General features: G+C 42.7%; 2 pseudogenes; one reads left to right on the top strand and one right to left on the bottom strand.

Annotated features, from left to right (window-relative positions):
- Positions 1–371: 371 nt before the first annotated feature.
- On the bottom strand, positions 372–1,257 carry LOC129042263 (small ribosomal subunit protein eS1-like; annotated as a pseudogene).
- A 4,121-nt stretch (positions 1,258–5,378) lies between these two features.
- On the top strand, positions 5,379–13,095 carry LOC129042262 (small ribosomal subunit protein eS24-like; annotated as a pseudogene).
- Positions 13,096–14,287: the final 1,192 nt, after the last annotated feature.

Raw genomic sequence — 14,287 nt, 5'->3', positions numbered from 1 at the left:
GTCAGAATCGCCAGAGGTAGATCCTGGGTATGTAGGTATGTGTGCGTGTGTGTATGTATGTATGCATAAGAGATAGGGTCTTGCTCTGCAGTCCAGGCTGGAGTGCAGTGTCACAATCATAGTTCACTGCAGCCTCAAATTACTCCTGGCCTGAAGCCATCCTCCCACCTCAGCCTTCAGAGTAGCTGAGACTACAGGTGAATGCCACCAAGCCCAGATACTTTTATTTTCTTTATTCTTTTTGAAGAGAGTCTCACTCTGTTTCCCAGGCTGGAGTGCAATGGTGCAATCTTGGCTCACTGCAAACTCTGTCTCCAGGTTCAAGTGATTCTCGTGCCTCAGCCTCCTGAGTAGCTAGGATTACAGGCATGCACCACCACACCAGGCTAATTTTGCTTTTTTCACTGTTGTTTATTGTTTGATTTCACAAATAGGACTTTTTATTTGCCACTATTATAAGTCTGAACTTTAAACAGATTCTTGGACTGGTGGTTCATATCCATCAGCTCATTCAACTTTAGCATGTGTCTCATCCCTAGTGGGTTTTCCAGAACTACTACTTTCACCACGAAGCTCCATATCTTTCAAACCCAGGGTTCTCCAGCATTTTTACTTTCTAATGAAGACATCATGGAGAGGATAAATTGGCAAGCCTTTTCCACATCTTTCCCAATGTTGTCTGGAATGGATTTATTGACCACTTCTTTCAAGTCATTTGTCTGCACCTCTCAGGTCATGATTTCCATCATTTTCTTCTGGATTTGGCAGATTGTTGGTGCTGAGCATAAGAGGTCTTCCGTATCTGATTGTTGCATTTTTTAGTAAAACCAACACAAAACAAGATGAAAGAAGTAACCATTGTAGTCTTGACATGAACATGAGCTTCAATCATTGTTGAACATTTTTCAGCCATGGAACATATTTTGTCACAGGTAAGACCCATGCCATAGAAGTTAGTCAGGCAGTTTTTGCCCTGGACATCTTCAGTAATCAGCTTGAATTTTTTAAATGCAACTTCAGCATTCTGCAAATCAGCAAGACTCACTTCAAACACAAGACCCTTGGGACCATCAGATGCAATTTGGGTTCCTTGGGTCCTGGTGACCAAGTCTTTCCAATATTTCTTATATTGAACATAGGAGGTGCTTTCACATCATACTTATCTTTCTTAGAAAATGGATCAACTTTCTTCTTAACTCCCTTTTTGCCACCTTTCATAAGGCACTTGTTCTTAACAAACACCATAGTGCTGCTCAGAGCACCAAAAGGCTAAATTTTATATTTTTGGTAGAGATGGGGTTTCACCATGTTGGCCAGGCTGGTCTTGAACTCCTGATATTAGGTGATCTGCCCGCCTCAGCCTCCCAAAGTGCTGGGATTACAGGTGTGAGCCACTGCACCCAGCTGCTATTTATTTATTTATTTTTTTGTAGACACAGGGTCTTGCCATGTGACCAAGGCTGGCCTGGAACTCCTGGCCTCAAGGAATCCTCCCACTGCAGCCTCCCAAAGCACCAGGATTTCAGGTGTGAGCCACGATGCCCAGCCTGGAATCTATTTTTAAAGCCAATAAAGTGTTGAATAAAATTGCAACTTGGGCTGTTTTTTCTTTCCATTTTTTATATTTCAATGGTTTTTAATATATTCAGAGATATACACAAACATTACCAGTCAATTTTAGAACATTTCATGACCTCGAAAAGAAACCTCATACCCTTTAGCTAACACCCCCTATCCTCCCATGCCCCTACCAGCCCTAAGCAACCACTAATCGACTTCCTATTTCTATAGATTTCCATCTGAATGAAATCATGTAGAATGTGATCTTTCATCTGTTTTGAAGGCTCATCTGTGCTGTAGCATATGTACTTTGCTCTTTTTGTGATCAAATAATATTCCACCATGTGGGTAGACAACATTCGGTGTACCTCTTCATCTGGTGATGGGCATTTGGATTAATTCCCTCTTTGGGTTATTAGGAGTGATGCTACTGTAATTATTCATGTACAAATGTTTGTGTCGACCTGCGCTTTCATTTTTCAACATGAAAATATGACACATCTCCAAGGAAGACATAAAAGTGGCCAATAAGCACATGAAAAGATGCACAGTGAAATTCATCACCAAGGAAACAGAAATCAAAACCACAATGAGATACCACTTCATACCCATAAGGGTGGCTAGAATCGAAGATACAGAAAATTGGCCTGGTGCAGTGGCTCATGCCTGTAATCCCAGCACTTTGGGAGATCGAGGCAGGCAGATCACCTGAGGCCAGAAGTTTGAGACCAGCCTGGCCAACATGGTGAAACCCTGTCTCTACTAAAAAAATACAAAAATTAGCCAGGCATGGTGGTGGGTGCCTATAATCCCAGCTACTCGGGAGGGTGAGGCAGGAGAGTAACTTGAATCGGGGAGACAGAGGTTGCAGTGAGCCAAGATTCTGCCACTGCCCTCCAGCCTGGGTGACAGAGCAAGGCTTAATCTCAAAAAAAAAAAAAAACAGAAAATAACAAGTGTTGGTGAGGATGCAGAGAAACTAGAACATTCATACACCACTGGTAGAAACTGAAATGGTGTAGCCACTGTGAGAAACAGTTTGACAATTTCCCAGACAATTCTACATAGAGTTACCAAATGACCAGCAATTGTGCTCCTAGGTATACGCCCAACTTGGGCTCTTTTAATCTATGGAAAATGAACTATGGGTACTTGGCAAGAACAAAGAGGGAGAGAGGCAGAAATGGAGCCATGAGGGCACATTGATTGGTCTTTAGTACACATGGCTCCTACAGCAAATGGTCTCTAAATGACTTCTTCAGTTGCTCATAAAAAAAATCACCCTCTGCTCCAATTGTGGTGGATGAAGTGTGGATTGGACCTGGTGAGCCACGGTAAGACTGACTGCTAAACTTTATGAATGATGAGTGGATTTGCTTATATAATCTTGACTGTACTAATTTTTTAAATTTTATCCACTATCTTTGAAAACCTAACTCTTGATTAAGAACTGACTTTCCTGTACTTGTTGTTGACTCTAAGTAAATGTCGAATTCCACATAGTCCAAACATGATGTGCTGAAAAATCTCTCAAAATAAAAATGCTAAGAATACAGGCATAGTTATACAGCAAATTTTGTAGAATTAACACAAATTGCACTTGTAGGTATGAAGCACAAAACATTTTCATGGGTAAAGAAAAAAGTGTTCTTCATTCTGGTAGAGGCTGCAGGATGAAGCTGCTCAAGCTGCTTGCCCAGTCAGACCTTGGGCTCTTACCTAATTTGTGTTAGGGTCTACTCTGATGGAGTCTATATCTCAGTCATCATTTTTTTTGACATGGAATCTCGCTCTGTCTCCCAGGCTGGAATGCACCGGTGTGATCTCAGCTCACTGCAACATCTGCCTCCTGGGTTCAAGCGATTCTCCTGCCTCAGCTTCCCAAGGAGCTAGGACTACATGTGCGTGCCACCATGCCTGGCTAATTTTTGTATTTTTAGTAGAGATGTTTCATCATGTTGGCCAGGCTGTGCTCAAACTCCTGACCTCAAGTGAACTGCCTGCCTTTGCCTCCCAAAGTGCTGGGATTACAGGCATGAGCCACCATGCCCAACCTCAGTCATCTTTTCATCCTCCACACCTGGCAAGTTCTAGACACACTGTGGTTCCATACAAGTTTGTTGAATAAACAGGAGACAGAAAGTGGAAACTCTGGAAGTAGAGAAGGTTCCAGAAATTGTGCATATTTCCCAGAGACTGTGGCCCAATTCCTCAGTTTTGCCAGAGTTTTCTCTATCTCAACTCAAACCTTATGTGGGGGCCCAGGCGCAGTGGCTCACACCTGTAATCCCAACACTTTAGGAGGCTGAGGTGGGCAGATCACTTGAGGCCAGGAGTTTGAGACCAGCCTGGCCAACATGGTGAAACCCCATCTCTACTAAAAATACAAAAATTAGCCAGGCATGGTGTTGTGCACCTATAGTCGCAGCTACTCAGGGGGCTGAGGCAAAAGCATTGCTTGAACCCCGGAGGCAGAGATTGCAGTGAGTCAAAATTATGCCACTGTACTCTAGCCTGGGCAATAAAACAGGACTGTCTCAAAAGAAAAAAAAAAAACCCCTTATGTGTGGGCCTTGTTACAGAATTAATGTTTATATGGACAATATGTACATGGGTGTATGTTAAGAGCATGAGTCATCCACAAGATTTTAGCAAAGTCCATTTAGAAAGCTCAATGCTTTGGGCTTCCACTTGCTTTGCTGCCTCTGTCCTCAGAAGGAGGCTTCATCCTTCCACGTAACCAGCAAATCCTTTATGCACAGATGTACACAACACACTCCTATCCTTGGCTATGACACCTTGAAAGGCTCTTCTTGGTGGCCCCTAGTGCTCATTTCAGAGTAGTTCAAATTAAGATGGTCAGCTTTCATGCCAATCACTCTATAAGTCACTCCTATTATGACAAATTTTTCTAAATGCTTTATTGAATTATTACTTGAAGAAATGTGCACACAGAAGAGGTCAACACAGTACTTTCCTTACAAACTGAACATACTGGCCAGGCACAGTGGCTCATGCCTGTCATCTCAGCACTTTGGGAGGCTGAGGTGAGCAGATTGCTTGAGCCCAGGAGCCAGAGACCAGCCTGGGCAACATAGTGAGACCCCCCTGTCTACAAAAAACAAATAAATAAAAAATTAGGCAGCAGTGGTGGCACATGCCTGTAGTCCCAGCTACTTGGGAGGGCTGAGGTGGAAGGACTGCTTGAGCCCAGGAGGCAGAGCTGCAGTGAGCCATGATGGTGCCACTGTGCTCCAGCCTGGGTGACAGAGCAAGATCCTGACTCAAAAAAAAAAAAAAAAACTGAACATCTCCATATTACCGGCACCCATTTCAAGAAACAGAACATTACAGCCCCTTCCAGGATATTCCTTGGGTATCTTCCATCTCTACTGACCCCTGATTACAAACAGCCTCCACCTATTTCACCTGACATTGTACTTTATGAAAGCAGCAGTTCTGAGATGGGGCCTATTTTGCCCCCTGGGGACATTAGGCAATATCTGGAGACACTGGGGGTTGTCTCTACTTGGGGGGAGTTGTGTTACTACATCCAGTGAGTCCAGGGATCCAAGGATGCTGCTCAACATCCTAAAATGCACAGGGAACCCCCACACATACAACAGAGAAATTGCTGAGCCAAATATCAGCAGTGTCACAGCTGAAACCCTGTCATACGCAGAATTACACAGTATCTGCTGTTTCATGCTGAGGATCTCTTTCATTCTGATCATTGCATAGGAAACAGAAATGTCATTTGGAGGCAGGTAGAGTCCAAAACAAAGAAAATCCAGAGTTTTTTTTTTTTTTCAGTCAGCCTGGTGCCTTTAGAGCTAGGATTTAGATTCCATTCTTTCTGTCTCATTTTCAAGTGATTTTTCTTCAAATGGCATCTGCTGGGCTCAAGACCTGGAGATCCCCACAAAGCTGAGATTCACATGGGAATTCTGTAAACACCCAAACAGGTATACACTGCCATTTACATGTAGACATCCACCCACAGATACACACATCCGGAGACCAAGACAGTAAGCAAACTCCACCATAAAAACACAGTCCCCCGAACAGGAGAAATGCACCATTCACTCCAGGGAGGTACCTATTTGTTTAATTCAGCCTCTGATAGGCTGTTGCCAAGCCTGGCTCTGAAAGTCTTCCCCTCTAGGAAAGAGAGATGGATTTTTTCTTTACTCAAGAATATAGATCTAAAAAAACCAAACACTTCTGCATCTCAAAGCAGGCTCTACCTCCTGAGCCACACATATTGATCTGCATTTTATTGTCATTTTTCTTTTATTTGAACTGGAGAAAAATATAATCTAATTATGTTCTTACTGAAAGTTGGGAATCAGTCACAGTAAATCGAATTCTCTGGGTCCTCATGATTAAGGTGTTTAATTTGGGGGAAAACAAAGCAAAAGCATTGGTCATGTTTTAATATAGTTAGTACAGAATATATCTAAGGGATTCAAGTATCACTGTAGCAAGAAGCTCATTCTGCAGTAAAAGGCGGATTCTGCCACTAGGATTGAGTTAGGGTGGTTCATGGCTGCACCGTTTCATCAATGTCTCTTTAAGAGTCCATGGAATGTGGAATGGGAAAGACTGAAATAGTGCAAGTCTTGACTAAGCTTCTATAAAGTGGTATTAGGAGCTGCTAAAATAACCTGGTCTTTAGAGACATCCCACACTGTAGTTCTCTAAGCTACAGATTCTCAGATTTTCCTATTTTATAACCCAGTAAAAATATTTTTTTAATTTGAGAACCAACATAAGGTTGCAATTTTTTTTTTCTTTTTGGTAAGAAGGAACTTTTTTAAACTATCAGTTTCACACACACACACACACACACACACACACAGAAATTCCATCATGATTGGTCAGAATAGGTTAGGTTTTGCTGCAATAACAAACCACTCCTAAATCTTGGTAACTTCAAACATCAGAAGTTGTTTTTGTCACTCATACTACATCTGCAGGGAAGTGTGGGGTGCTCTGTTTTCCATCAAACTTGCCCTAAGACTAAGGCTAATGGGTGTTGAATTACCTCAAGTATCACTAAGCAGGGAACAGAGGAAGAAGAATGCTAGAGAGCCTTGTACTAAGAATTAAATGCTCCAGGCTAGAAGTCTCACACTGCACCTCTGCCCACAGCCTCTTGGCCAGTACTAGCCACATCCCCTCCCCCACCACACTGCAATGCATGGAGACAGGAGAATTGGATACATTACAAATTTCTACCCCATGGCATTTCATAAAAGAGAAAAAAATGCAAATACAAAAATGTTTTAATAGAATAGAATATATATATTTTTAGAATAAAGAACAATCCTCCAAAATGGGCAGCTGGTGGTCTTTCAACAATGGGCACATTTCTGTGACATTTTCTGTTTTTCCATTTTATCCTTGACCTATGAACATTTTATAGATGGTCCAAGGAACACCATTTGGGGACCACTGCTCTAATCAGATGATGAAAACGGCCCCAAGAACAGAGCACAGTCTCCTTAGCGAAGACCCAGCAGGGCCAGGGTGACCACGTTCTCACCATCAATGTGCAGACATCCACCTGCAGCATCCTTACATCCCAACATCAAACAGCGGTGCTTTATAGCTTGATTCTAAAGCCCTCTGATCTTTATCATCACTGTAAAGCTCTCTGGCCCCAAGATCTAACATCGCCACTCTAGCTACATCCTGCAACTATTCACCTCTCCTGCCTCCTCATCCCTCTAAACTTCTCTTCACAACCTCATGTTTCCTTCTTGCTTTACCTTCCTGCTCAGCCTGGACCTAACAGTCACCTTCTTGTAATGTGCTCCTAAACGCATTCTTCTCTGCCTTCAACCACACACACCTGGAAAATCTCCATACCCCATTGATGACTTGCCTCGCAATTGCCCAAGGGCTGCTGAATGATACTGGAAAGAATCACAACATGGATCTCGTAGTTCCACGAAATAATCTCACCATCCAACTCTAGGGTAAACTTCACTTCTGTTCAGCAATATTTTTAAGCATCACAAACAAATTCCAAACCATATTTGCTATAACAATTGACTTTAAACCTCTTCCATATCTCAAAGCCCCCAAACCCATCCCTAGGGGTTTCAGAGCCCAGAGTTGAGTTCTCTCAACTCACTTCCATCTCACCCCTAGATCACTGTATCTTGACCCTCTTCCTCTGCCTTTCCCATCTTATAAGGAGAAGCATCCTTCTCCTTTCCGAAGCTACCTTCTCCAATTGTACCTCATCTGAGACCTCCCTTTATCACCCGTTCCCTTGGAACTCCCATGACTCATCGCCTATACTCATCATTTCACTCATATTTTGTACCACGTATGTGACAGGTGTTGAACATATAATCATGCTTAAGTCTCCACATGCTAACAAGAAAAACCTTGATCATCCCTGCTATGCCCTCAAGTCATTACCCTCCCCGCTCCTTTCCTGTGTTCCCAAACTTTGTTGATCTTCAACAAACCCTCTGATGCAGATGGCTCCGAAGTTTGCATCCCATTAGGTTGGTGCAAAAGTAATTGCAGATTTTGCCATTAAAAGTAATGGCAAAAATAGCAATTATTTCTGTACCAGCCTAGTATCCTTTCTCCTTCTACCAAACTTTGTCCCTGAACCATCTCATCACCTATAACTACCTCCTCCATGCAGTTGGTTCCCAGATCTGCATTATTCTACTGAAAGTCCACTCCCCAACTTCCTCAGCTAGAATAACAGAAGCCCAATTAGAATTCATGCTACCAGCTTCCTACCACCACCACCACCACCACCACCACCGTCGCCCTGCCATTGTTAGCAAAACCATCACTTGAGTGGAGCTCAAAGATTTGTAATGATCTCCCACTCCCCAGAAAGAGAACTTTAGACTCAGCCTAGAAGTAAAGATCCTCCCCTCCAACCCACATCCCCAGTGCATCCCTTTGATGCCCCCTTCAGTGGAGTTAAAATTGAATGAGTGTTTTTCTTTTCACATACTCCTGGTATTTTTCCACAAATACAATTTTCACCTCTTGAGTATTTTCAAGGATTCTCCATGCTACATACAGCGAAATCCAAACTCCCCATCAGGACCCCAGTCTTACCAAACCCTCTTCACACTTTTCTGCCTCCATGCTTTTCCTTGGGTCATCCTCTTCTCTAATATAACATTGTGTATTACTCTAGGTTCTCCAAAGAGCAGAGAGATAGAGGTAGAACTATACACATAGAGAGAGACAGATTGATTTGTTGTAAGGGATGGCTCACATGGTTATGGAGGCTAAGGAGTCCTGGAGTCTGCAGCCAGCAAGCTGGAGACCCAGGACAGCCAATGATATAGTTCCAACTTGAGTCCACATCGAAAGTCAGAAGAAGATTGATGTCCCAACTCAAATATAATCAGGTAAAGACAGCAAATTCTCTGGGACTCTACCTTTTTGTTTTGTTCAGGCCTTCATTGGATTGGATGAGGCTCACCCACATTGGGGAGGACAATCTGCTTTATTTGGTCTACCAATTAAATGTTATCCTCATCCAGAATACCTCAGGGACACACCCAGAATAATGTGTAGCCAAATATCTGGGCACCCCACAACCCAGTCAAATTGATACATAGCATCAACCCTCATGCCTCGCTTCTACTCTCTCCCCATTACTGCATGGCCAAATCGTTCCCTTATTACAAGGCTTATTCAAATGTCACCTCTTAACTAAGCCTTCCCTGCCAACCCCAAATATTAATAGAATTGCTTTCTCCCTTCGCTCATGTCTTAAAATACCTTGTGTGTTTCTCTTTTGCTGTATTTATTATAAACTCCCTAATAAATCAAGGCAGTGATTCCCAAATTATCAAAAGAGTATAAAAGCAGTCTTCTTTGAGTGTGAAATATCTCATGGAATATAGCACATGGCCTCTTCATGAAGAAACTACTGGGAGAGAAGAAGACAAGATGGAAGAGGCCAGGGAAAGGGGGTTAGTAGAAAGCACAATGAGGCTGGGCTCATACGTGGCTCACACCTGTAATCCCAGCACTTTGGGAGGCCAAGGCTGGTGGATCACGAGGTCAGGAGATCGAGACCATCCTGGCTAACATGGTGAAACCCCATCTCTACTAAGAATACAAAAAATTAGCCAGGCGTGGTGGCGGGTGCCAGTAGTTGCAGCTGCTCGGGAGGCTGAGGCAGGAGAATGGCATGAACCCGGGAGGCGGAGCTTGCAGTGAGCTGAGATGGCACCACTGCACTCCAACCTGGGTGACAGAGTGAGACTCCGTCTCAAAAAAATAGAGAAAGCACCATGAAATAAGTCAGTGGATGGGTGCCTATAATTTCTAAGGGAAATAGAGTATAATCCAAGAATTTTATAGCCAGCTAAATTATTGCCCAATCAAAATAGGCAAAAGATACTATCACATGTTCAAAACTTAGAGAATACAGTATTTCTGAGCTCTTTAAAAAAAAGCCTTCATAATAAAATTTAGTCAGCCAAGAAATTAAAAAATAAGCAACTTGTGAATTGAATGACCATGACAAATGGCTAGTGATGAGAGGTGAATCCATTCAAAAATAGGACTATGATTGCATAACAGAAAAAGGTGGTCAACCTTAACAACATAAAACAACCTAGAAATAACTAGTTTCCAGAGGTAAAGGGAGGGACTGTAGGAAGTAGAAGTGCTAATGCCCTTTATTAAGTCAATTAATCAGGTCTAAAATTGAAACGTGGTTTTCAACATATAATTTCTTGTTTATTTTCCCCCCTAACTGCCTGAGGATCAACCACCATGATGAATGACACAGTAACTATCTGGAACAGGAAGTACATGACCAACCTACCGCTCCAGAGGAAACAAATGGTCACCAATGTCCTTCACCCCGGGAAGGCAACAAAATGTACAAGACCACAATGGATGTCTTCTTCATATTAATATATGGACTCAGAACCCATTTTGATGGTGGTTAAACAATGGGCTTTGGCATGCTCTCTGTTTCTTTCAATTATGCAAAGAATAATTAACTCAAACATAGACTTGCAAGACATGGCTGGCATGAGAAGAAGATGACCTGGAGAAAACAGCAAAAGGAATGCAAGGGCAGAATGAAGTCAAGAGACTGCAAAGGCCAATGTTGGTGCTGGCAAAAAGCCAAAAGGGTAAAGATTTTGCAATGACTTTATTTGCAGTGACTGTACAAATTTTTTATGATATGATCACTCAAATGTAAAGACTTTTACATATATATAAAACATCAATATTTTTCATCATCTTTGATTTCTTAGATGTTCTAGAAACTGATTTTTAGTGAGGAAAAACTACATTTATCTGAGGTGACCAGTTCCTTCAGTTTCACTTCCGTTTCTTTTTCTTCTGATAAATTTACAGAGCATTCAATTTGCTACTTCTTGTTTTTAAAATCTCATTTGTGTGATGTCTGTTCATGTCTCTAGCCATCTTTGTGCATAGCAACGAATGCTGTTCACTTAATATTAAGGAGGTTTATTTCTTGGGGTCATGAGATTTGGGGTGATTTCTCTCCCTTTTTGTACTTTTCTGTATTCATTAATTTTTTTGAGACGATGTCACCAATGTCCTTCATATTAATATTTGGGCTCAGAACCCATTTTGGTGGTGTTTAAACAATCGTCACCCACTTTGGAGTGCAATGGTACGATCTCAGCTCCACAAACCTCCACCTCCCAGCCTTAAGTGATTCTCCTGCCTCAGCCTCCCCTGTAGCCAGGATTACAGGCGTGCACCACCACCGACTGGCTACTTTTTGTAGTTTTACTAGAGAAGGGGTTTCACCTTGTTGGCCAGGCTGGTCTTGAACTCCTGACCTCAAATGATCCACCTGCCTTGGCCTCTCAAAGTGCTAGGATTACAGGTGTGAGCCACTGCACCCAGCCTTTTCTGTATTAAATTTTTTAAACACAACATTTAAAATAATCAAGTCATTCTTTTTGAATCTACTTTGTATTATAGGTATCCAAGTACTCACCTGTTCTCTCTTACGTGATGACAAACTTGTTGAAATGTCATTTCATTTTGTGGCTCCAGCCCCAGGGATTCTGACTCTGATTCTAAAGGGGCTGTATGCAGAGTGAGCAAGCACCCCGGATGATTCTCTTACAAGTGTTTTAAGGGCAGGAGTTTGAGACACCCTGATGCAAAAGAACAAACCCTCCAGGAAGTTGGCTGTACATGTATTTTCCTTCTTAGCACAGGAAATGACAGAAAGATTATCCAATCAGTACCACTCATAGCACCTGATTATATGTGTTTGAGGAATTCAGAAATGGTTTCATCAAGGTTGAAGACCTAAAAAGAGGCTCTTCTCTCAGACTCCAAGTCCCCATCTCATGCATGGTTGAGTTAGTACAAACTGAGGATGATGCTTCTTCCTCCAGCATTGGTATCCCACGGTTTTTGTTCAGTAGATGAAGTACTTCCATCCCCCAACATCCCCAAGCTCAATCCCAGTTTCCTCACACACACTTTTTTATTTTTTGAGACGGAGTCTCGCTCTGTCACCCAGGCTGGAGTGCAGTGCAGTGGTGCAACCTTAGCTCACTGCAACCTCCACCTCCCAGGTTCAAGTGATTCTCCTGCCTCAGCCTCCCGAGTAGCTGGGATTACAGGCATGCACCATCATGCCTGGCTAATTTTTGTATTCTTAGTACAGACAGGGGTTTCACCATGTTGGCCAGGCTGGTCTCAAACTCCTGGCCTCAAGTGATCTGACCACCTCAGCCTTCCAAATGCTAAGATTACAGGTGTTAGCCACCGTGCCCAGCCTCCTCACTTACACTTTTACAGAAGATCTGATCACACCCACTTCGCAGAAATCAGAATGGCCCCCACGTGGTGTTAAACAGGAGTGAAAACTTGAGTTGAATCAACTGAGGGTGACACAGAAACATTTCCCCCAAAACACTTTTGGCAGCTCTGCTGATCCATAACCTGGCTCCATTTCAGGGCAAGGCCTCCATTTAAGATGCACTGGCTTCCACTAGAGTAAATCACAGTAACTCATGGCAAACACAACCGAAGGGCAAAAAGATTCTTTTTAAAATGATTTTTGTCTCTCACTTACCAACACACGCTGGCCTCCCTAGAGCCTGACTCCATTCAGCTCCTGTTCCACTGAGCACCCACTGAAAGCTCAGCTCATGAGCTGAGATGACCCACACATCAAGGAGTTTACAATCCAGGGGAAGAACAGACCTGAATACAAGTGATGACAATACAAGGCGGAGTCAAAGAGCCCAACTAGAAGTTTCAGCAGAATAGCACCAAAGACTAGATCCCAACCCAGCTCCCAGAGCCAGAGCCAGAGCCAGGCTGGCTGCATGAGATCAGCTGGGAGCTTTTGCAAACATAAGTCCCAGCTGAAGCCCTAATCATCAGATTGAGAGTCACTGGGAGTGAGCTCCAGGAATTGGTTTATTTAATAAACAACCACACACACATGATTCTGGTGTTCCTAAGGGTTGTAGAAACATGGAACTATGGAAAACACTAAAAAAAAAGGCACTAAAAGAAAAGTATAAATATTCACTATCATCCCAGGCATCATGAGGACTCTCCACGTGCACTATTTCCAATACTTAGAATAACCTGCAAGGGAAGCATTCATTCATGACGATGGGCTTTATCGGGATCAGAGCCAGCCCTGGGAATGCTTGAACCTGCGCTGAAGGTCACCCCCTATTCCCCAAAGGAGGGGGCTAACATTAAGGAGCAGGGGCCAGATGGGAAATGGAGTGTCCTTTTATTATGACACCACAGTGAGAGACTTTTTTTTTTTTTCAGAGTCTCGTTCTTGCCACCCAGGCTGGCATGCAGTGGTGCAATCTCAGCTCACTGCAATTTCTGCCTCCTGGGTTCAAGCGATTCTCCTGCCTTAGCCTCCAGTCTAGCAGGGACTATAGGTGCCCGCCACCATGCTTGGCTAATTTTTGTATTTTTAATAGAGACAGGGTTTCACTATCTTGGTCAGGATGGCCTTGATCTCTTGACCTCATGATCTGCCTACCTTGGCCTCCCAAAATGCTGGGATTACAGGTGTGAGTCACCAAGCCTAGCCTGAGACTTTCAAGTAAAGCGACAATGGACCACAGAGATTAGATATCAGGGCTAACATGGAATCTCCGTCATTAATTCTTGAGATCTTATTATCTTTGCTCAAAGAGAAAAATAATCACAGTTGACATATTTAGGACTTCTGAATGTAAACTTGATCTTAGAGGAAGTTAAGGAATTACTGGTAACTTTATTAGGTATGACAATGATCATATAAAAAATGCCCTCATGTTTTTAGAAGGAAAGTAAATTATGTAGGGGTGAATATCATGATGCAATTACATAACTACTGTAAACTACTTTTTAAATACTTCAGAAAAACAAATGGAGTAAATATTGCAAACGTTAACAGTTTTTAAACCTATATGATGGGTATATGATAGCTCATTAAACTAGTCTCTCTACTTTTACGTATATTGAAAATTTTTCATAATAATAAAAAAAAAACCTTGGCCAGGCACAGCAGCTCATGCCTGTAATCCCAGCACTTTGGGACCCTAAGGTGGATGGAGGACTGCTTGAGCCCAGGAGTTTGAGACCAGCCTAGGCAACATAGTGAATCCTTATCTCTACAAAAAATAGACAAATTAGTCAGGCATGGTGGTGTGCACCTGCAGTCCCAGCTACTCAGGAGGCTGAGGTGGGAGGA

The sequence above is a fragment of the Pongo pygmaeus genome, chromosome 7 (genome assembly GCF_028885625.2).
Source record: "Pongo pygmaeus isolate AG05252 chromosome 7, NHGRI_mPonPyg2-v2.0_pri, whole genome shotgun sequence".
NCBI lineage: Eukaryota > Metazoa > Chordata > Mammalia > Primates > Hominidae > Pongo > Pongo pygmaeus.
Note: the sequence above shows the minus strand (reverse complement) of the source record. Positions and strands in the feature narration are given on the sequence as shown.